Here is a 21754-nt window from a genome sequence, read left to right as displayed (position 1 = left end):
GATCTCAGAACAGTGTTCTGTCCCATGACGGATGTGATGCCTGTGCACTCATCATGTAATTTACTGCCCACTTGTGATGGCAACCAGTTATTGTTTCTGAGGCTAGCTAACTCCGTTATAACGTATCGTTTCTGTCATTTTCGTGGTTGTGACAGTGTCGCATTAACAAAGGCTGGGGCTTGGCAAGCAGTGAGGACAGCTGCCTTGTTGGGGGGATTTACGCATGCGCGTTGAGAATAATCCCGGACAGGTGATTAGCGACAGCTAAAGTGAGCTTGTTGTCATTTATACCCCTCTGAGATCAGTTATGATATTACACGCATCAAACGCATGCGCAGACGTGTGTTGAAACTAAACCCGCGCATTAAGAGGCAGCAGTAGCACGTTAACGAGTAAATAACACTGATTAATCCCCTCCGTGCAAGATCCGTAGTAAGCTTGAGAGCGGGACAGCGGTGTTTCTGGCGACTGGAGCAGAGAGTTAGCTAGTTAGTTACCAGTATAGTATAACTCTAAACGTAGCAGTGAAATGTATCTGCACTTTAGGCTGTTTGTGCTACAACTTCGACGACGACTACGACTGCTAGAGACCGAAACTGCAGTCTAGACTCTTAGCCAGGAAAGGTTAATGACACTGAGGCTGGAAAATACAGGATTCTGCATTGTCTCTGGAGTGTGTCACTGTCAGGTAACGGTAAATATTTTAATAGACGTGATTTTTAGATATTTTTCCTCCGTACTGCACATTTGATACGTTTACTCTGACGTCAGAAAAATAAATCTAAAACTTCTTCAGCTAGGAAGGTGAAAGGTGAAGGTGTCCAGGCAGAGAGCAGAAGGTGCTGGAGAGAGAATTTCAGCACAGGAAAGACAGGCCACACAAAATCATGAGACAGGACAGGCCCTGAATTTAAGAGTTGATCTGCTACTGCTGCTGTCATGAAAAGGTATGTTTTTGTCTGGTCCAAACTTTTGATGTTGGTGTAGTAAACATATGAATCGTACACTGTAAAAGTCACTGCACACTACTTCCTTAAGGTTAGAGGACTTTTGCTGTCATGTTTACAATAATAAATACACACTTAAAGTTAGGGAATGGTCAAGGTTAAAAGAAACAAGGACCGCAGCCTCCAGTGTCAAAGTCCTTTGTTTTGTGGAACCGTCCATCCACCCTAACCTCGTCGTCATGCAGACTCTGTCACTCCTTATTCTACATCACCTGACTTCCTCCTTTTCTCCCGTTATAATTACAACAGCCATTAGACTTCACCTAACAATATAACTTATGGGCCTGGCAGGACAGTCTCCCCCCGTACTGACTCAGTACATTTGATTCAAGTCCAAAGTTCTGTTAATATTTTTATATGAATAAATGATCAGACGACTGCGTGTAACGTGAAAGAGGTCACTCATAGCAGCAAAATCACACTCAATTATCACCTGACTCTGGATTTCTTCTCAGCTCTACAGTGTTTCAGCATCTTTCAGTTCATCATTTTGGTTTTACAATTCCCAACTTTACTATTTCCAGAAGCAGCGGACAACTGTTCTCAGTAAAAATCCCTGACCCACCTACCTGCACAACATCAAACAGCAAACAGACACAGTTAGTGATGAGCTGGGGGACATATTGGATCACTAAGAAGCAAGAGTTCGTGGAGACCAAACCAGAGCTGAAGGGTGAGTGCTATATTGAATCTACGTTCATCGGGAGGCTAGAAACATGACTCCAAATAAATGCTTGTGTTGCTCAGCATTTCCTGGATGGTTAAATAAGAAACTGTTTGCTGACAAGTTTGCCATATCAACTTAAAGTGATGATATGTCAGTGTTGTGTTTACAGCTGTTTTCTGCTGTCCACAAGTGCCCAAAACGATCTGTTACTGCAGCTTTGAAGCAGCTGTTCAATCTCCAGAGGATCAATGTCTTTTCAACTTACTTCACTTAGAGAAGTATGTAGGGATAAGTGATTTTTTTTTCTTCTTTTTTTTTAATGACAAACTATGCAAAATAAAATAGAAAAGTAACCATTGAAGTAATCATGACATCGACATCAAAGTTCCCCTAGGATTTTTCCTGTGAAAAGGCCCCAAATTGCAACAAAACAATTTTAACTTGAACTGTGAACATGACGTTTGTAAATCGCACACAGTGCACTTGTGTATCAAAGCAATCAGTGCTGTACTCACTTTATGTTACAGGACAGCAAGAGAAGTAGAGAGCCAAAAACTCTAGTGTTGGTTTGTCCAGTTTCTGTTTAATGGTGGGGTTCTGCAATGAGCTCGTGATTCATCACCTTCTGTGGGTGGAACTTTTACTCTGAAAGCAGACTTTCATCCAGGCAGCTACATTCTTAAAATAAATGTTCGTCCTTGTTGTGCAAATCTAACCAAGCCCCTGTTCTGGTATTCTTTTTATGTTCTCTGTTCCTTTATATCAAACTTCATATTCTTCTTCCTTGGTGGCACATTAGACTTTTGAGCAATTTAAGCGAAGTCACTCTGGACTGCATCGCATATCCTTGTATCAACATAAAGATGCAGGAAAGACATAACTACCATAAAAAACCTAACAGGAACAATATAGAGATGGCAATCACAGCCAGATTAGCGTGCCAGTCATTTGCTGTATGTTTGAGAATGTAAGGTACAATTTGTATGCAACTACTTTGTTTTTATAAGATTAACTGTCCCTACTTTAGTTGGCCCTCAAAGAAAGCAGTCCCCTAAACCCAAAGGGCATCCATTATGTGTGATGGAGAATTCCTAATGAGAGCTGAAAATCAAACCGTTGTGTAATCGGACACTGTACTGTACACAGTAAAGATTCTCCAACTCAACAGCTTCAGCACCTGATCAAAAGTTTGCTGAAGGTCATAAAAATTCCTCACCTTCAGTTAAATTTATGGCAGTACTCATTAGTTGAAATAAAACAGATTAATGCAAGTGCAATTAAATGTGACCTATAGGTTTAATAATGAAGTGGAGTCTACTTAAGCATGTCTTTTCCATTCTCCCCAGCCGTCCTGGAGCTCACATAAAACTCTTTTTAAGGAAGGTGTACACTGTGGAAACAGTGGACTGCAGAGAAAGGTTTAACTGCTCTGGGTTCTGTTTGCAACCTTTTAAATACTGCAGCTAAGAAAGTAATGTATATGAACCCTGTATGTTTTAACAATTGATATTTTTACTTTATATTTCTTTTTTATTTGTGTTACAGCTCTCTTCAAACCAGAGGCAGTCGAGTTAAATTCCTTTAATGTTCTGTCCTGGGGTCTTAAGTGTCGGTGTAAGATTTTTCTGTTGATCTCGAGTGTTAGTCCACATCATGCTGTCCCACAGGGATGGGGTATTAGTTCAGAGAAAAGGAAGCCACTACCTCATTATGCTGCTAATTTTAGGCACCAGGAAAAGATGTTTGGAAACTTTTGGCCCAGATTCCGAGTGCTGGAGTGGTACCCACTCTGCTTTCTATTCCCATGAGTGAAGCAGGGGTGATTTTGGTACTTGAGCAAGCTCAAAGAAACAATTTACAACATATACAGTGGAACTTCAAAAGTGTCTTATCAGAGTCAGGCATCAAACATGAATGATTCCATATGAAATAGCAACTTTCTGTTTACCGTAATTAGGGGAATATTTTTCCATTAGGGAAGTAAAAATAAATTAACATGGCTTTTGTTGAGAAGCTGACGTGTAACTACACACAGGGCTGTAAACTAACTTTTTGGCTCACCTGCCAAGGGGACCGGTAGATGAAAAAATCTACCGGCCAAGTACATTTTTTACCGGCCAAGTAATAAATTGCCTCTTTTTGTTACATATACATCTGTTTCAGTACTTTTCATTGAGATAACAGTATTATATAGCGATATATATATTAGGAAAGAGACCAAAATATTATTCAAAATACATTTTTAATATTTTGAATATTCAAAACATTGCGAACATGGGCAGTGCCAGTACCAGTTAACCTCCTGTTCTGATAACAAATGATAATAACAAAATTCAAGGAAAATAAAAAAAAAAAATAGAACAGAACAAAGTGGATCAGTGCATGATCTTTGGTCTCTTCTGATAAAGACGTCAGAGCAGTCACGGCAGGTTGAGTGAAGAGACACTGATTTGCAAACAGCGTGACATTTGCTTCCTTCGTGCTCTCGGATGGTCTCGAGTTTCATCGTTTTATTGCCAACCACAAATTAATTGGTGCGCTGCTTTCTCCTCTATACTCTTTGTTTTTGGGTCACTCACACCGGGTATGTGCCTCCACATTGCTGCGCCGGAACAACACTGCGCGGGCTGGTGGTGACGCGTGGAGGCTGATTTATACTACTGCGTCAAGTCGACGCCGTCACGACGCAGAGCCTCTGCGTCGACGTGAACCCCCGATACAGAGCCTCTGCGTCCGTCAACGTGCACCTCCAAAAATGTCTAGGCATTTTATCGCAGCAATGTTTTGCTATATTGTGACAAACACTTACCTGCCCCATGGCATGTAGCCCTCCAAAATTAAGTCGCCAGGGGAATATTTTAGTCGCATTTGGCGAGTGGCGACCGTTAGTTTACAGCCCTGACTACACATGTTTTTTTTTTTTCTCCTCAGGAAATTTCAGGTGGTAGTGCGGGAAAATCATACTTCAGAAAACATAATCATTGTGATGCTTTAGTTTTTCAGTTTAAATTTAAACCTGCATTATTAGTTTTTTCACTCAATAAGCTGTTAACATAATACTGATATCAAATAAAGGTAATATGATGAACGTGTTAGCAAACCCTTAATAATTTACATATCCAGCAAATACAGAGCAACATTGACATAAAGTTGGAGTCATGCATGTTTCTCTCCACCTGGCGATTCTAATACATAACGAACTATTCACCCTCTTTTTATCTGTTTTTGTCTCCACAACTCATGTGGTAAATATCTGGCTCTTTAGCTGCTCAATGCTCCACTATCTTCACCAACTAGTCGTTAACTTTGTCTGTCTGTAGTTTGGCACTGAGCAGATCGTGTAGTGTGGTTTTTCTGCTGAAAACGACACTGACGACAGCTAAAAATTATAGTTGCCTACCGTAAAACCAAGACAACAAGCTGAAAGATACTAAGACACTCCATAGAGCTGAGAGGAGCTGCAGGATCACATGACAATTATGTGTGAGTTTGTCATTTTTAGTGATCCCTTTTTATATTATGTGCAATCATTTGATGAATTGTTAATATTAAAATATTGATAAGGGCAGCTTTAAAGTTTTAAAATTAGCGTAACAGCTATATTTATTATTTTCATCTTTAATCTCCTAACTGCATATATCTAATAAAATTCAACTTTTCTTATGGAAAAAAAAAAAAAATCACGTTGCTTTACTCAGTCATCTATTTATGGAATATTACAGGGGAGTAAAAACTTGAAAAGTATGTTGTAAGTAAGCGGCATAATTATCTTAAATCCTGGTGTCGGCTCTATATTGACCATAAACCTGGCAGGAGCTAAGGAGAGGGATGGGGAGGTAAACCTACCAAACTCATAATAAACATGATAATTTGATTTATTTCAGATGAAACAATTGATACTCAGACACTGGGCTCAAAAGAAATGTTCTCAAGGAGCACTGCTAATATGAGAGGTGTGGCACCGGGCCTCCTATAAAAGTCTGTGATGGTTATTATGACTGGACTTGTTAAAGATATTACAGTATCTTCAGAAGACGTCCTTCAGGTCGAGTCTCTTAAGACTCTCAATTGGTTTTCCTTTATGGCAAAAATGTATGAGGAGACAAAAAATTGAAGAAAGAGCCGAAAAATGATTTAAAGTATCAAAAATAATGCAACACAAAACCTTATCTGTGGGAAATCACTGCACTAATGTCTTTCAGAAAACAAACAATTTAGAACCATCATATAAATACACAATGTGACGTAATTCGGTACTTTCCTGGGATGGTGAGGAGAAAAGAGTGTTTGTTGTTCTGCATTTAACATCTAACATCCATTTACTGCACTGTACATCAGAGTACCGTCCCTGCCCAGTCGCGTCAGACCACCCACCCACACTCTGTTGAAACACAGTCAAGAAACAGTCATTAAACCCTTTCCCCAGGTCACTCAAAATCAGACTTGTTAAAGCTGTGAACTGGAGGAAAGAGACCCTGCTGGTAGCCATCCAAGCTCCGGCCTCAGCACACTGACTGACCTTGATTCATAATATAACTGTTTGCGCGTATTAAAGGCCCAGGTGCATCAGTCAAGAAAAGATGCCGAATTCTCTATTGGAAAATGTTGTCAGTGTGCAACAGCGCAGCCCAGAGCCAGTTTTACTCTTCTAACTCTTGTAAGACCCTGACTCTTTCATTTCCTCTGATGTGCCTGCTGTCACGAGAGTTTTGCAGGAAGCACGTAAACTATAATTGTTATTAGCAGAGATATTGTTAATAAAAGTATAGAATAATTTACTGTTGATATAATTATCACCATTTCTGTTGCAATCCTGACCAGAGACCCTGATCTCTGAAATGTTCTGCTTGCTTTATTCTTATTCTACTGTTCCTGTAAATGGATGGGAACACATTATATATAGATGGAAAGTGGATTTAATATTTTTTTTCCTCCAATTTGGAATTGAAAGGAACAGGCCCTTGGAAAGTCAAACAAAGTTTTATTGCAAAAGAATATATATATATATATATATATATATATATATCTTGTAACTGGCTGTCATGACACTGCATTCCTTCAGATATGCATAGAGTTGGACTCTGCTCAGCTTACTATTGTCAACCATATCACTAAGATCTCCTCTGTTTCTCACTGCTTATCTCCCAGAGTCTATATGACAGGAATAACTACTGGCTGCTTTGTCTTATGCTGTCTGTGCAATGCACGAGTGCGCCGGCCACCTTCTTTGACTGACATGATCTTTAGAAAAATCAGAGCAGAAACAACAATGCAATGATCTATTACTGTGGCTGCCGGTGCCAAACCCCTTGTGTTTGCATGCTGTCGTCTTCCCTGTTTCCAGCACACTGGGGCTGCACAGCTGAAGTGGTCAGCATCTAAGTGCATACATTTTTTTGGCAGCTAAGCTGAGCAGTGACTTACAGTAGCTGAAAGACTCGGCTTTTGCCAGGAGGAAATAAAATATAAAAATAGGCTAGACAGCCCCAAACAGAAATACATTTATATCCCTAACAACAGCTAACAGGTCTATTTTAAATATCCTCAGCTGCTATGTTGAAAGAGTCTTTTCTAGGCAGCCATTATCCATTTCATTACTCTAATAAACAATGAATGATTCCCAGCAAAGTTGAGCAATTGGATAAATGGCCATAATAACAATATATTTGCCAAAGTTGAACTGTCAACTATCATAGCTTCAAAAACAGCTTAGTAGATCATAAATAACAGGGTGAGTGAATATCACAATGGCATTCAAAGTTTACCCGACACTGGAAGGAATGTTTCGTCTGTTTTGGTTTTGAGTGTGCCGAATAAACGTCATTTTGACTAGTGGAGTGATTTTCACACAGATAGCGCGACAATGTTTGCATACCTGGACTGAACTGGTGGGAAGATTAGTTAATTGGCATCAAAGCAGGTATGGCAGGGGCCACGACATCTTTCTTTGCGTGAGCAGCCGCCTGCGCAGGTGAAGTTGAGTTCATTACGTCAGCTCCTCAACCTGTCACACCAGTGAGTAGTTCACACGACATGGGACAAGCCTCTACGTTCACATGCTGCACATATTTGAAGGTCATAAACTCGGCCCCGTGGAGGGAACCAGCCGAAATGTAGAATATTCAGCTAGTGAGGTACTTTAGAGGAGAAGGGCTTTATTTGAAAGAAAAAAAGTTAAAAGGGAAGTCAAAAGCATAAGTGGGGAAACCATTCAAAGCAAAGTGTGTTACCAAATCATAGCCTTGCAGCCTCTGTTTTAAAGCCAATGGCTTTGGAATGATGGATGAGCTACACAGTCAATGGGCTTTTTTCGCTGTAGGAGGAATTTCTGTCTGGCAGTAGCAGTCCATAAATAGGTGCCAGTTTGAGACTGGTTTCTCCCTACGTGGTGAAGTGTGGGTGGCTTTTTGGAACTGTAGTTTAAGCACGCACAAAAAAAGCAATGAGGAAAATCTCGTGCTGCCACATTTTTGGCTTTCTTTTCATTGTCTATCCGCGTCTTTGCTAATTTTGTGTGATAACTTTCAACTTGGTGCATAACAAATGTGTGTAAGGAAATCCCTTGTAATGCTTGAGCACAGTGTCTTTTCAGTGCTTTTTAACCAGAGCACGCAGACTGACATGAACATGAGTAGAACATTGGTGGATGGTTTCTCTGTCTCAAATGTAGTCCACATCTTGTAAAAGTTAACGTTTAAAAGTAACCTATGGAGAAATTGGAGAGAAATCATCCAGAACCGTGGTAACACATAGATGTCAATAGTTTTTATTTAATAAAATGATGGAGCTGGAACACCACAGTTTTCAAAAAATATATTACTTAAGTCTGTTTTCTACCTGATAAGAAATAAATTTTAGAAATATACATTACAGTGCTGCTTTAAACTACTCTAAACTACTTTGCTCTGCAGACCACTGGCGCCGCAGTGTAATTGTACTTACCTGTGTGTAATAGCGTTTAGTAAATGTTGAAGGAAAGGGCGGAGGAGGCCTGTTTCAGATGCTGTTATGATAGCACTGCACTGTGAAAACATTTGCATTGTACAAAATGAATAGATGGCATGCTTACATCATAAACATTCTATATACCTATGTCTGGATTTAGAGTTCAGGTCAGTCCACTGGTGTTTGAAATAGAGTCTGCACATAATATTTCTTGTGATAGTCAAGACAGGGCTTGCTATGAAACGCAGTGTAGTGTGAATGATCAAATTTACATTTGTTGAACTTGTATGCCCAGGCGTGTGATAACGTCTTTGCTACTGTACCTGTCAGGACTACAGGAAGAGCTGTGTGAATATTTTGAGAACATGACACAAACATTAAACAAAATCATTAAACAAGATCAAAATTGCGAAACTTCAGAATGTACAAAATCCATCAGCTGCCCGTCAAAGCTGCATGGGCAGAGTTTATTTTAACATAAAGAGATGATTTATGAAGATTTCTGGATAAATTCTTTGGCTTTTGCGTCACCATGCAGGTGATTGTTCTGCCAAGACACTCACAGCCCGGGCTGCTGTGCAAGAGTCAGCCTGCAATATGGGCCAAAGATAACGTGATGTTTGAATGTTTTGGTTTCTTTCCCCCTCCTACTTCAGCAGAAGGTGAGAAACTGAGCTACCAGCATTGCTCTCGTATTTGTAAGCACAGTTCTTTAGGAGAGATATGAGGTCTGTAGAAGCTGGGGGCTGTTATGAATTACCTGGTGATGAAAGTGATAATCCTTGTCAAAACAGCTCCTATACCAGCGTGGGCAGAGTCCAGATCGCTGCCCATCTTTCCCTGCAAAGCTTTGTCACATTTGATTAGATCATGATCTTGATGTGGTTGATTTAGGGGCAAAAGACTGAAGTCACATAGGATGATATTAGTAAGTACATGCACAACTATAGCTACAGAGCTGTATCTTCACCACTGGCTGGAAAAAGAGCAAAGTGCCACTGGTATTAAAATTGATTTCTGATCTCAAACCTATAAAACTTAATCCTGAATCATTGTAAATCATTAAGATACAGTCAGAAATTTAATGTTGTGAACTTTCAAATCTCTGCCTACAGTACTTAGCAGCTTTTCAGACCCCACTAACAATTTCCTGGGTCAAAGCACCGTCTGTTTCTGCTCCTGTAATCGGGACATGCTTGTCACACAAAAAGGATTAGAGTATGAGGAATCGTTTAAGGATTAATTACTTTGTTTAACATACATGCACCCTGAAAGCATTTGCAAACCACTATACCCAAACACATTAAAGGCTAAGTTGCACTGTGCCTTACATTTCCCAATTTCAAACTTTTTTTTTTTTTTTTTTCGAATAGCCAGACATTTAACCACGTAATCACTGTGATAAGTTCTCTTTATCGGGCTACAAAAAACGCTTTGAGGATAAGGTTCTGTAGATAATAATTAAGATGATACAGTCAGTCGGAGCTTGCAGAGGGCAACTTCATGTTTAATTGCTTAAATCAACATGATAAGATGCTCTTTAAATGTCTGCGTGGCCCTGACAAAGCACGCTGACATTGTGAACAGGCATTCACTGTTTACTTATTCAAGACCTCCATTACAAAGATTCAATCAGTTACATACGCCAAGATGAAGAACAATGTGAGTGCACGTTTGATTCGGATTTGTTTGATATCTGCAAAAACATAAATAAATGTTGTATTAAATCAGATCGTCTGTAGCATAGTTTACTGCGTAGGACGCTAAAATATAATATTCAAGAAGCAGATGAAATCTCAGCCAAAGCACTCGTATCATTCCTCTCTTACTCATCAGACTAGACTGCTCAGCACAAACACAATCTCATAATCATTACCATTACAGATGAAAGGCAAGGCTCAATTAGAGTGGCTCCAATTGCTGCAATTAAATAAGTGTGGTTGAATGATAATATCTTTTCCCCCCAGAAATAAAAGAAAAAGACGGCAGCATTGAATAATCATACAATCAAAAACAATCAAGTTGGACTTTGAAGTTGTTGCACTACCAAATCTTAGAAATACATCTGGTGAAGAAATGGTGTTTTGGGCTCAGCCGACAGGCGCCGTTGGACCACTGCGTCGTGGGCCATGGGGTCGGGCCTTCTTATTCCAGCACTGTACGGCTGCTTTTGGGTTGCTGAGGACACACTGGTGTGTGTTCCCACCCACAGAGAATTGCAGCACACCGCCAGAGTCCGCAGCCCTTTCACAGCCGTCCAAAACTTGTCCCATGATCCCATCCCTGCATCAAAACCAGCTGAGTGTGAGTGCGGCGTGGTAAGCACTCGTGCTCGCACATAATTTGTAGCTGACTGCTGCTCTTGCAACCAATTGATCACTGTGTAAACAAACATGATATGAATGGAACAAAACTTTACTGCTTCACTCTGAGATTCTTGTCTTTGCTTTACATTCAAAAGGCCTCAAGTTGCCTTTGTAAGTATTGATTTGAAGTTTTCAGTAACTGTCTTGTCATTTCATCTGAGCTCGTACTGTTTGCTGTATCAAATGCAGACTGTCCATTTCACAGCTGAAGAGCTTCTCACAGGACAGTTTTCCAGCTGGGCTGAAATCCAGTGTAGTTCCCCTTCACCCAGTGGACTTCAGGAGCACTCATGCATGCCAAACAGAATACACCCTGATTACTCCAGACTGAGACAGCAGCTTTCTTCAGTTGTTACTGGAGCAAAAAAACACGGCAACCAATTCACTATCTCAAATCAACAAAAATGCTGAGGTGCACCCATCTCAATATAACTAATTATCCTTCTGATGGTGTGCAGCTGCACAAAATGATAGAGTGGACATTTAAGGTGCGGGTCCGTTTAAGATATGTCTCTATTTTTTATCTTTTGGGGACTTTCTGGCTGTGGCACTCCTGGAAAAAAAAAAGTTGTTTCATCAAACAAAATAGACTACATATTAATAACATTTACAGTGTTGTTAATCATGCTCTTATTTTGGTAATGTCAGCCGTAAATGCAGGTGACACTGACAGACAAACTGACTCGAGTACAAACTGGCATCAGTACTGAAACTAACTAACTCAAAGACAAGTTGCTTCATCCAGCCCCTATCTTAAACTATGAATAGCTGGCAAAAGCTTTTGCACATGAAACACAGCTACTCAGTGAGAGCACTTAAAGGGCATTAAAGGACAGTTAGGAGCTTTTGAACCAACTCTGATCTAGAAAAAAAAAAAAAGATTAAATGTCCGATTAAGGACGACCAGAAGCTGAAGTTTATTATTCCAAAGGTTGAGTGGGTCTAATCATAGGCTCCAGTACTTAGGGATTTGCTGCTGCTACTGGGCTAAGCAGCCATTTTCACCGTGTTTACATAAACTACCCAGTTATTTGCATAGTTTACTTTAGTACCAACATGTGGGTCACAGAGATTTAGTGTCATAGTCAAACTAATTGCGTAAATTATTTAAAAGTTTTGTTTATTTTGACCAATGCCTTATCAAAAGAAATAGTAATTTCAGTCATCACAGAATAGATGGTTTGAATGGACATGTATGGATAGGTATAAAAGGAAGGGGAGAGAATCTAAAATAGGGAAACTATTAAGATTTAAAACTGCCAGATAGTCTTTTGAATTAGCATTCAGAACCCATACAAATACAAAAAAACTGTTTAGGGATTCAAAAAGCAAAAGTGATCAGACATTTTAACATTATAAACCGAGCAAGCGCATATTTTTCAATTTTCTGATGCAATAACCTGTCTTATCTTACATACTGTATATGACTGCCACTAATGCTAACAGTAGGGTGTACACACAACACACACTTTACACTAAACTTGGTGCAGTTGTACTTTTCCTTCCAGTCCTTCTTTGGGGGTATAATCTGTCACATATTACGAGCTTTGACCAAAGTGTGAAGGAAATACATGAAATTGCCTCAGGGGTACCCATGGCCGACTTAACCACAAACAGACCATGCCAGACTTCTCACAACAGGTATTTCTGTAGAGCCAATAGCACAACTGAGAGGTGAAAGTTTAGCTTAAGTTACTTCAAATGAGAAAATGCTGTCACAGGCCTTTCATGTCCTCCACTCAAATGCTTTATGTCGCTTCGCACGATGATAGCCATGAAAAACTGTTTTGATGATGATGTCACTATGTCCTAATCTGATTGCTCTTTTTTTGCCTAGCTCTAGGGCATTTCTCCTACATCCTGTCAGAAATGCAATTCAGTTATACAAAGATGTCCCTACAAAGCAGTGTACACACAGGCTCAGTTACAGCAGGTGATGCAACTTGTCCATAAATTAGTGAATAATGTAGCAGTATTGACTGATACTGTTATCCAAGTCAAACAAAGGCATTAACGTGTCACACACCATCCCTGGGAATAACCTTTGATTTAACTCAACTAGCTGGTATAAAATTATTAAATGTCAGACATTTCAAAATAGTTTTTTTAGTCCAATACTGAAATCTTGTGTCGTAAAATTTGCAGAATAAGGTCCCAAAAATCATAACACATTATCACCATGTCAAGTTATATGGCAAATGTACAGGCAAACAGTTGCCTATTAACACATCCAGCAGACACAGAGCATATTTTTTAGAGTCATGCCTGTGGCCAAATGACACCTTTGGTCTAATATTCCCTTGTCTTTTAGCTTCATTTTGGTCTCCACCAACTCCAATTTTTCTGACTCTTTAGCTACTAAATGCTCCACTGTGTGAGTGATGATCACCGTTTCTCCCTACAAGCGACCTTTCACATTATGTATAGTCATTTGACTCATCGGTAATATAAAAATATTGATTAGTGCAGCTTTAAGATTTTGGGAAACAGGCCTTACCCATTATGTAATGCATTCATAGACTACGCTGGATCATAATGGACAACTAGCATTACTAGCACATACACAGGTCAGTGTTACACATTAGTCAGGCAATATGGATGTCTTGTGGTGGATATTAGTGAAATATACATGAAATGCAACATATAAAATTTTGTTGCTAAAATACTAGCGTTCTTGCCTCTGAAAATCCAGTCACATATTATCACTCCACATGCGACATAGCTAGCATGTACAGAAGAGAATGATCTACCAGGCACACAAATGATTTTAGCATCCATGCTCTGCATGCAGCAGCGAAGTTGAGTAACGGCCAATCATTCAGCAATCCGTGTATTATTTCTTTAACTGTGAACTACGTTCAAGCTGGCAACACTATTAAAAGCTGTCAGCACCACCACCATTGCCACGGACACTACTGAACCTCTGACTCACTCAGTTTAACATTGACTGTTAGTATTTTTAGAGTGAGATTTAAAGTGTCATTACATCACATCTGTGGTACTTTGGTTTTTTTCACACGTCTCTTGTCTTATATCTGAGGCTCAAAAGAAATAAGCCTCAATAACAGCCCTAAAGTGTCCTAACTTCTAACAGTTTCCTGTTACGTTTATATAGACCAGTTTTCATTTGATTGTTTTTGTATTTTTCATTATTCCTAACTCACTTTTCAGTGGCAAGGTACTTCCTTCCTGACCCCGAGCAAAGTGTTTCTGTGTGTGCCTTTTTGCATGTCTTCGGGCTTATTTCTGAATATGGCCCTCTTCAGTGCAGAAAATTGCATTACAGTCCTGGCAGGAAAACATTAGAAAGCTGAGTGTTTTCTTGACTCAGTTTACCGTTTTTGTTGCAAAAAGGTAACCTAATCTTTCATCCTTAATGAGGACATATTTCATGGCAAATGCATGATCACTTAAACAGTTCACCTCGCCTTATTCAAATCACATTTTTCCTGATTGGGACAAGTGATACCCACCCATTTCAAATGTACAAAAATGTTTGAAGGCCAAAGGCTTAACATGATATGTGGTATAAGAGGAAATAATAGGAGTGTGGTATAGCTAACATACTGAGAGCATTTTTACTTCTGGCCTGGACTGACACTGGACTGAGGTTAAAAGAGAGAAATATTTCTTGTTGGCTCTGGGCCATTTTCACATATCCTTCTATCATGCTAACAAGGTGCAGTGTTTGCTAAATGTAGCCCATCACTTCTGTGTCTTTTAGTAGCACAGAGAGAGGAAGAAAAACATATACACCGTAACTGCATCATGATCTGGTGTTCATTTGATAGTTTTGAACATGGGCAGCCCACCTGGTTCTGATTTTGCAGCTTGCATGCTGGTCAGAGTTGCCTTGTTTTATTGGAAATCTTGTTCATATATCCCCTGCCCAGTCCTCTCTGACTTCTGACAGCTCCCACGGGGCTCATGGGTACATCCTGGAAGCACTAGGCTGCTGTGCTCCACGGACACGGATGCTGTTTGCCAAGATGACACTCATGAAGTTTTGGTAGTGTTTGTGTAGACCTGCTATTTAGTCACTCATGGTTCCACAGAAGAGGGAGGGGGTGTTGTCTTCTCATTGAACTGTGTCGAGCTGTTTGACTACGATTCTGGAAGAGGTGTGGCTCTCGAGCCACACGCCAGTATGACTTTCTTCTGTTGCACAGGCAGATGGGTGTAGAAGGAATGTTTTGTCTGTTTGTCACTGAATAGGTAACTTCTACCGGGATATCACTATAAGTGTATTCTGTAGTGTGTGTGTATATAATGCACTGTACACTGTGGTTTGCTTCACTGACTAAATATCCTTAAGAGTATTTATACTATGGCCTCCCATTGTCATTATTAGTAATTGTAAATTTAAGTCTTTTTTATTTTTTTATTCAGTACAAAGTCACTTTCCGTGATAATTACATGAAAGTGCAGTGGAGTAAAATTACTTTGGGTACAGTTCCTTTCAAGCATGTACAGGGCATATGAGGATTATTACAACTTATAGAAGATAAAACTTTTTAAGTCTCTACAAAGAGCACTGGTCAAATGAAAGCAAGCCCAGATTTTAAATAAAACTTTTAAATAGAGCAGAAACCTAAATCTCCCTTCGGTACCTCCCTCTGCTGCTGAGGCTATAACAAGAGAGCAGAAGTAGTAAATGGTCTGCAGATATATTGAAAATGACACACTGCTTTAGATAAGGCCCACAAAACCCTTATGATTACGATAGTCTGTTAAAGCACAAAGATATTTTGTGGCGTTGCGGGAGCGAGCAATAGAGTGCATCTTATTCCAGACAGTATAACTTTAATGAGAAAAATGTAGATTATAACTCTGCACAATGTGAGTTTGGTTTGTTTTATGTTTGTAAAATTATAAAAATGTTTATTGGGTTCGACACACAAATGATCAAGGCTGAAATTGGATATTGTTTTTAAGCTTTGCAAAGATAAATTTTAAATGCCAAATTTCTCATTAATTATATATTGTCCTCAACCGTTTGTGTTGCATCATTTACCAGTACTCATACAGTCTGAGGCCACTGTCTGTATGGAGAAGTGGTCTCAGACTTTTAGACCCCATTATATACATACGATACATACTGTATGTAGATATATGTATATGCATATGTGTATGTGTGTGTGTGTGTGTGTGTGTGTGTGTGTGTGTATATATAAATGCATACTGTATATACACACATTTATCAATTCTTCAGTATATCTTTTTTTATGCATTTTGAAAAACAAAAATATCACAAAGCTAGCTGTGTGATCTTATGAGCACATTGCTGTGTTTCTTTTAATAGTTTTTTCTGTTTTCTTTGTTTTTGCTGAGAATAAAACATACTAAATCATTTGAGTCCCCACAAAGCTCAGTCGTACATTACCCTTTCATGAACAGCCCAAACCCATGTGCAATGTGAAATAGTAAATAATAGCCTTGGACTTAGTGGGGATAGACCCTGACATTGGGTCGTTGCTTTGCTTCAAACATGCTTTTTCTTTTCCTTGACATGGATCACTATCCTGATGTAAAGCTGGCATTCTGTTCTGATTTAGACTAATAATTTATTGCATCTGGCATCAGGGTCTGCGCAACAAGACCAAAGGCACAGCACAAGCTTTCAAAAAGAACCTGATATTTCTGCAACCTAATCAGTTTAAGATGACCCTCTTCTTTGTGAAAAAGCTCTATTTGTGCGATCTAGCAGACAAAACATCTTTCTAGACTTACAGACCCATTAATATAGATATAATCATAGGTCTCTTCCAAAGGATTTTTACCCTCAGCGGGAATTCCTCTCTAGTGAGTGCCTGACTCCCTTCAAAGCCAAAGTGTGACTTACAAATGACTCGCTGTGAATGAGTGACGGAGGACATGAGAGATGGCCGACATCCCCCTTTGTGGAATATTAATTTTTCTCAAAGAGTTTCAGGAGACACACACAGATTGAACACGCCCAACCACCACAGTGTATTCTGCTAAAACTCCATTTGCTATAAAAACATCATATTTCTGACGTAAATGGTGTCTGAAAGTGAGAAAGAGCATCAGTCTTCTTCCCCTTTAAATCTTATAATTGCTGAATGACTTTTATCACCCATCACATCTTTGCTCCACAGTTTTTCACACGATATATTTAAACTAATTTCTGAACTAATTTACACACTTTAAAAACAATTTAAAGTGAGAATGCCAAGTTCATTTAAGGAGCTACACCACATTTGGCTAACCACATCCTGCCCGGGTTCGCGTTACAATATCATGGAGGTTGCAAGACTCAGCAGATTAAAATGAAAAGAGACTCATCAGACTGACAAAGTGAAATGTGGACCAGCTTCCCGGCCATCAAAGCAAGTTCTGAGCTGCCTTTTGAAAAACAATGGTGCAACTGCTAATGTGGTTCATTGAAACGCTTGGCTGGTTGTGAATGGCCACATTTCCCCATGTTAAAAGACATCTTCAGAGTTGATCTTAGTGGAGGTGTGACTGTGTAAATTTTACTGGCGCCTGGCCTCACCTGGCTACATTACTTCACCAGCTTTAGGCCAACAAGCTCCATTGCCAAGCTTACACTCTTACTGTATATACGAGAGCTGCCAGATACAAACACTTAGATACTTTCCATTTGTTCAATAGTCTGATGGTTTGCTTTAATACCAAATTCCCTAAAAGCATAAATGTTTCAGGGGGGTATGTTACATAGTTTTGTAAAATTATGGTAAAGGAAGACATTTTATTGAATGCATGGCCAGCATTTTACAAAACTAATTTTGTCCTCTTATTTAAAAAAAAAAAAAAAATCAATTATAGGTATTTTTAAAGGTTATTTTTCTTTCATTTAAAATATTTGTGTGGGTGTACTGTAGAGGTGGTGCATATATATTGGCATGAATGGATCTGTGTTTGTGTACATAAATATATGTGTTGCAGTTGTGCATATGTGTGTGTGGTACCACAGGGAGTATGTTCACCCTTGGTAACCCACAGAAAGAGTGAGCGGTGGGCTCTGGGCCACAAACTTTGGGCCACACGCGGCTGAATTATACAGCTTGGTGAGATCCACTGAGGGTGACCCACTTGCTGAAAGCAAACACACAAATAAGATCTACTTTCTGAGCGCCGAGACAACCTCAAAGTCATCCCATTCATACTTAGAGTTCAGGAAATTCTTAGTTTGACTTCATTTAATTTACCTTTTCCTCCCAGGTATGTATCGGTATTGTAATATAATGTGGCCAATTGCTAGAAAAATACATGAATACTATATTTTTGACTCGATAATCAGTTTAGGTGCATTGAGTAAAGCGGCTCTGTTATAATGTTTAGTAAAAACGAAAATGATAATAGTTTTTAGAGTTATGTGTCATCTAAAATTCAAACCTTACTTTCTATTTCATACTCTTCCTGACTCATTTGATATTGATCGTCCCATTTCAGGGAACCCCGGCTTCACCAGAACTGTATCATGGACAAAACATCTTACATGCCCGGAAATATTTCAACTGGTGTTTTTATATTTACCTAGCTGCAAATGAAGCATTGAAATGAAATAATGTCTTCCAGTTGTGCCCCAGAACAACCCATAATGTTGGCAATTAAGCTATTAAGTTGAAAGAAGCAAAAATGTTGGGAGATTTACATAAAAAAACAAAAAAGAAAAACGATGGGACATAGTTTTCAAGAGAGATGATAACCTTTACATTGACCTGATGGCTCTGAACGCACCACACAGATTTAGTTTCATACAAAGGGCATTTCCCAGATATCTTAGTTTTTATATCAACACATTAAAGGGTCGAAATTAAAGAAAATTCACATGGGCTGGTTTGTGAACAATATGAAATATTCAGCAGCAATTATTTAAGATAAATGACTGTCTTCCTCTGAATACTAATGTCACCGTGCCTTCTCACTGCACATTTTCGGTCCCTCCACTGGCGGGACTATTAAACCAGCATCAATACTCCCACCTACAGGCCAGTGTCTGTCAGTGTGCGCCCTGCAGTCCTTTTGCCCCTTTCCCAACCCCCCACCGCCCACCTCGAGGCTTCCCTTCCTGCTGGAGGAATGGTAAAGTGATCTGTTGGTCCCTAAGTGCTTTTTGCTGTCAGTGGTGTTGACGTGGGATGCAATAGAAACCCAGCTGAGGCCACCTTGATGGAGGAGACCTGTTGGGCTGCACAGTGGACACAGTCACTCCCAGACATGTTGGAGCTTTAGTGAATTTTTCTTTCTTTTGCTCTTTCTCTCTAAATTTCTGATAATTCTTTTCTTTATGGTCATTCAATAAAAGCATTAAAATTTTGCTAATTATATTTTACTAAAAATGTTACTAAATAATGAGTGCATACATCATACTGTACACTAAAATGGCATTCCTTTTGCATTTGATCAAATCAATTTCACTGATTTACATATGCTGCATCACTATTCCTGCTACAAAGAATAAACAAAAATAATAATATTCTGGCACATATTCTAAATGTGTGTTTTTGTTTCCATTGACCTCCATCCTGGAAAACAGGGCCCCTTCGGAACGATGGACTGTATGGGAAAATCCCCCCTAACTGGAGGAGGAAGCCACGGACACAAACAGCAGAGAGCTGGGGACTACCTGCTGTTTAAACAGATAGCAGGGCCTGTGTGGCCGCGGCTGCAAAGGCCCCTGAACTTCGCTCAGCTTCAGATGTTTAAGAGTCCCAGCGAGGGCATTGGAGTTCTCCAGAGAAATAAGTAACTGCTTGGCCAGAACAGCCTTTGGATCCCAGGGTGGATCCCAGGGTGGACCGCCAGCGGCGATGCAGAACCCTTTTACTGATTGGTTAGCGGACATGCACAACGTTCTCCAGGGAGCTGATGCTTGGGTGGTTCAGGAGATTGCCAAGCAGCCGCAACAATTAACCCAAATAAGCTTGTGGAGAATTACTTAATGTGTGTCAGGCCCTTCGCTGAGTATACAAATGAAAACAGTCTATGCTCTACTTTCTATACAACAGGAACCAAACAGAAATCATTCAGCTTCAGTCCCCTCCATACCACTGTGTTTTTATTACATTTCACATTAGAGATGACATGTAAATGATAGCAATAAGGGCAATAAACAGCATGCGCACCAATGCCCATAGTGATAGTATAGTGAAAACAGTTTTACTTCTGGAGGAAAACACCTTTAGCCCTGCGAGGACGTGCTCTGAACTTTGTACGCTGTGTGGGGGCTGAGGGCATGACTCCCTCCACACAGAGCTGATGACTGGCCAGGGACCCAGAAGAGCAGTTGTAAAAATAGATGCAAAAACAATACCTGCCCAGTCATGGAAGACGCCTCCCATGTAGAGAAAGCTGCAGGTGATGAGTTGATATGACTGCAGAGGAACTTGTTTTCAGTTTGAGTGGATAAATGAGGAATTTCAAATCTCTGAAAACTTTCATTTACATACAGACTTTTCAAGAGAGGAGAAAGGTCTGGAAGACAAGCCTTTCTTTATAAAACTCTCATTGTTGAGTCGGACATAATAACACCATATTGATATGCGGTGAACACCTAAGCCGGTTTTATTGCACCCATTTCTGGTTCACAGGAAATCTGCATTTATTTAGAGACACATGAAAGTGTCAATAAGCAAAAGCATTAATTGGTAGCCACCCAACCTCACCTCAACAGTAACTGGCTGTTATTCCAGGAGCTGTACCCCTGCATTTCCTCTAACCAACTGTGGTACTGAGCTAATCATAATATATTAACTGACCATACAGGAAGCCGTGTCCCACCGTGCCGTTTTAGTTACCATGTATGCCTTTCAGTTTTTAAAGGCCATTTAAGGTAAAGGCGGTTAAGACAAGCATTTTTTAACTAGTCCTTTTGTTTGTTGATGCCAAAAACCTGCGGCCACTGTTGAACACAGCCGCTTTCACCCTCAAACTCCACCTTTAAAAGAAACAATTTTATAGAGACTCGGTGACATCATTTACACGAATATGTTGTTTAAAATCCAAGAACGTCCCATTGTATATTTGATTTGGCCTCTGGCACCTCAGCTGACCAATACATCACATGTCCCGGGCTACGACTATTTAATGTAGAATCTCCAAAACTCACAAATGCAGTATGACCAAATGTTCCAGTGATGTACCAGTATACTAAACAGGCCATATATCTCGCTCTCCTCTCCTAACAGAAATAGATTTCGCTGAATTGTTTGATAAATTCGGTCTAGGTTTTCCAGCCATCCTTATTGGAGCTCCTACTGTTTTTCTGGCTGTTGGTGGCCTAAGCCCTAATCACCCTCCGTTCCCTCAGAGGCCATAAATTACTCCGATGAGATGGCGCTTTGTGTTCTTACTGCTGGGGAGCGGGGCGAATTCACAGCGCCATATTTTGACAACCCGTACTTTAAATCATTGTTTTATGACAGATGGGAAAACTTCTGCACTTTCACCGGCCTGATTTATGTTCATTTGGGTCTGGAGGACACTATAATTTGCAAGTAATGTGAAAACAGATGGATAGAGAGATACCAAAGGGTAAGACTGACCTATACATTCTCAGTGCAGCTTACAAATGGCATCCATATGCTGCAAGAACTCTTCCAGTTACATCTCCATTACTGTATGTATGTGTGTGTGTGCGTGCATACATGTGTGTGTATGTCTTTGTTTGTATGTCTGACTTGTTTGTTCTGTTAAAAAAAAAAAAAAAAAAGGAGATAGGAAAGAAGAAAAATAGGAACTAAGCCTGTGAAAATTTTGCTTTTGATGAAGGAAGTATGACA

At 39.7% G+C, this 21754-nt stretch overlaps 1 long non-coding RNA gene across 1 annotated transcript; it reads left to right on the top strand.

Moving 5' to 3' along the window:
• The first annotated feature begins 269 nt into the window (after positions 1 to 269).
• LOC130179765 (uncharacterized) lies at positions 270 to 21660 on the top strand. Its single transcript, XR_008829321.1, has 4 exons — positions 270 to 688; positions 797 to 947; positions 1532 to 1680; positions 19510 to 21660. It is a non-coding gene; the product is annotated as an uncharacterized LOC130179765 (long non-coding RNA).
• The last annotated feature ends 94 nt before the right edge of the window (positions 21661 to 21754 follow it).

The sequence above is a fragment of the Seriola aureovittata genome, chromosome 13 (genome assembly GCF_021018895.1).
Source record: "Seriola aureovittata isolate HTS-2021-v1 ecotype China chromosome 13, ASM2101889v1, whole genome shotgun sequence".
Taxonomy (NCBI): domain Eukaryota; kingdom Metazoa; phylum Chordata; class Actinopteri; order Carangiformes; family Carangidae; genus Seriola; species Seriola aureovittata.
Note: the sequence above shows the minus strand (reverse complement) of the source record. Positions and strands in the feature narration are given on the sequence as shown.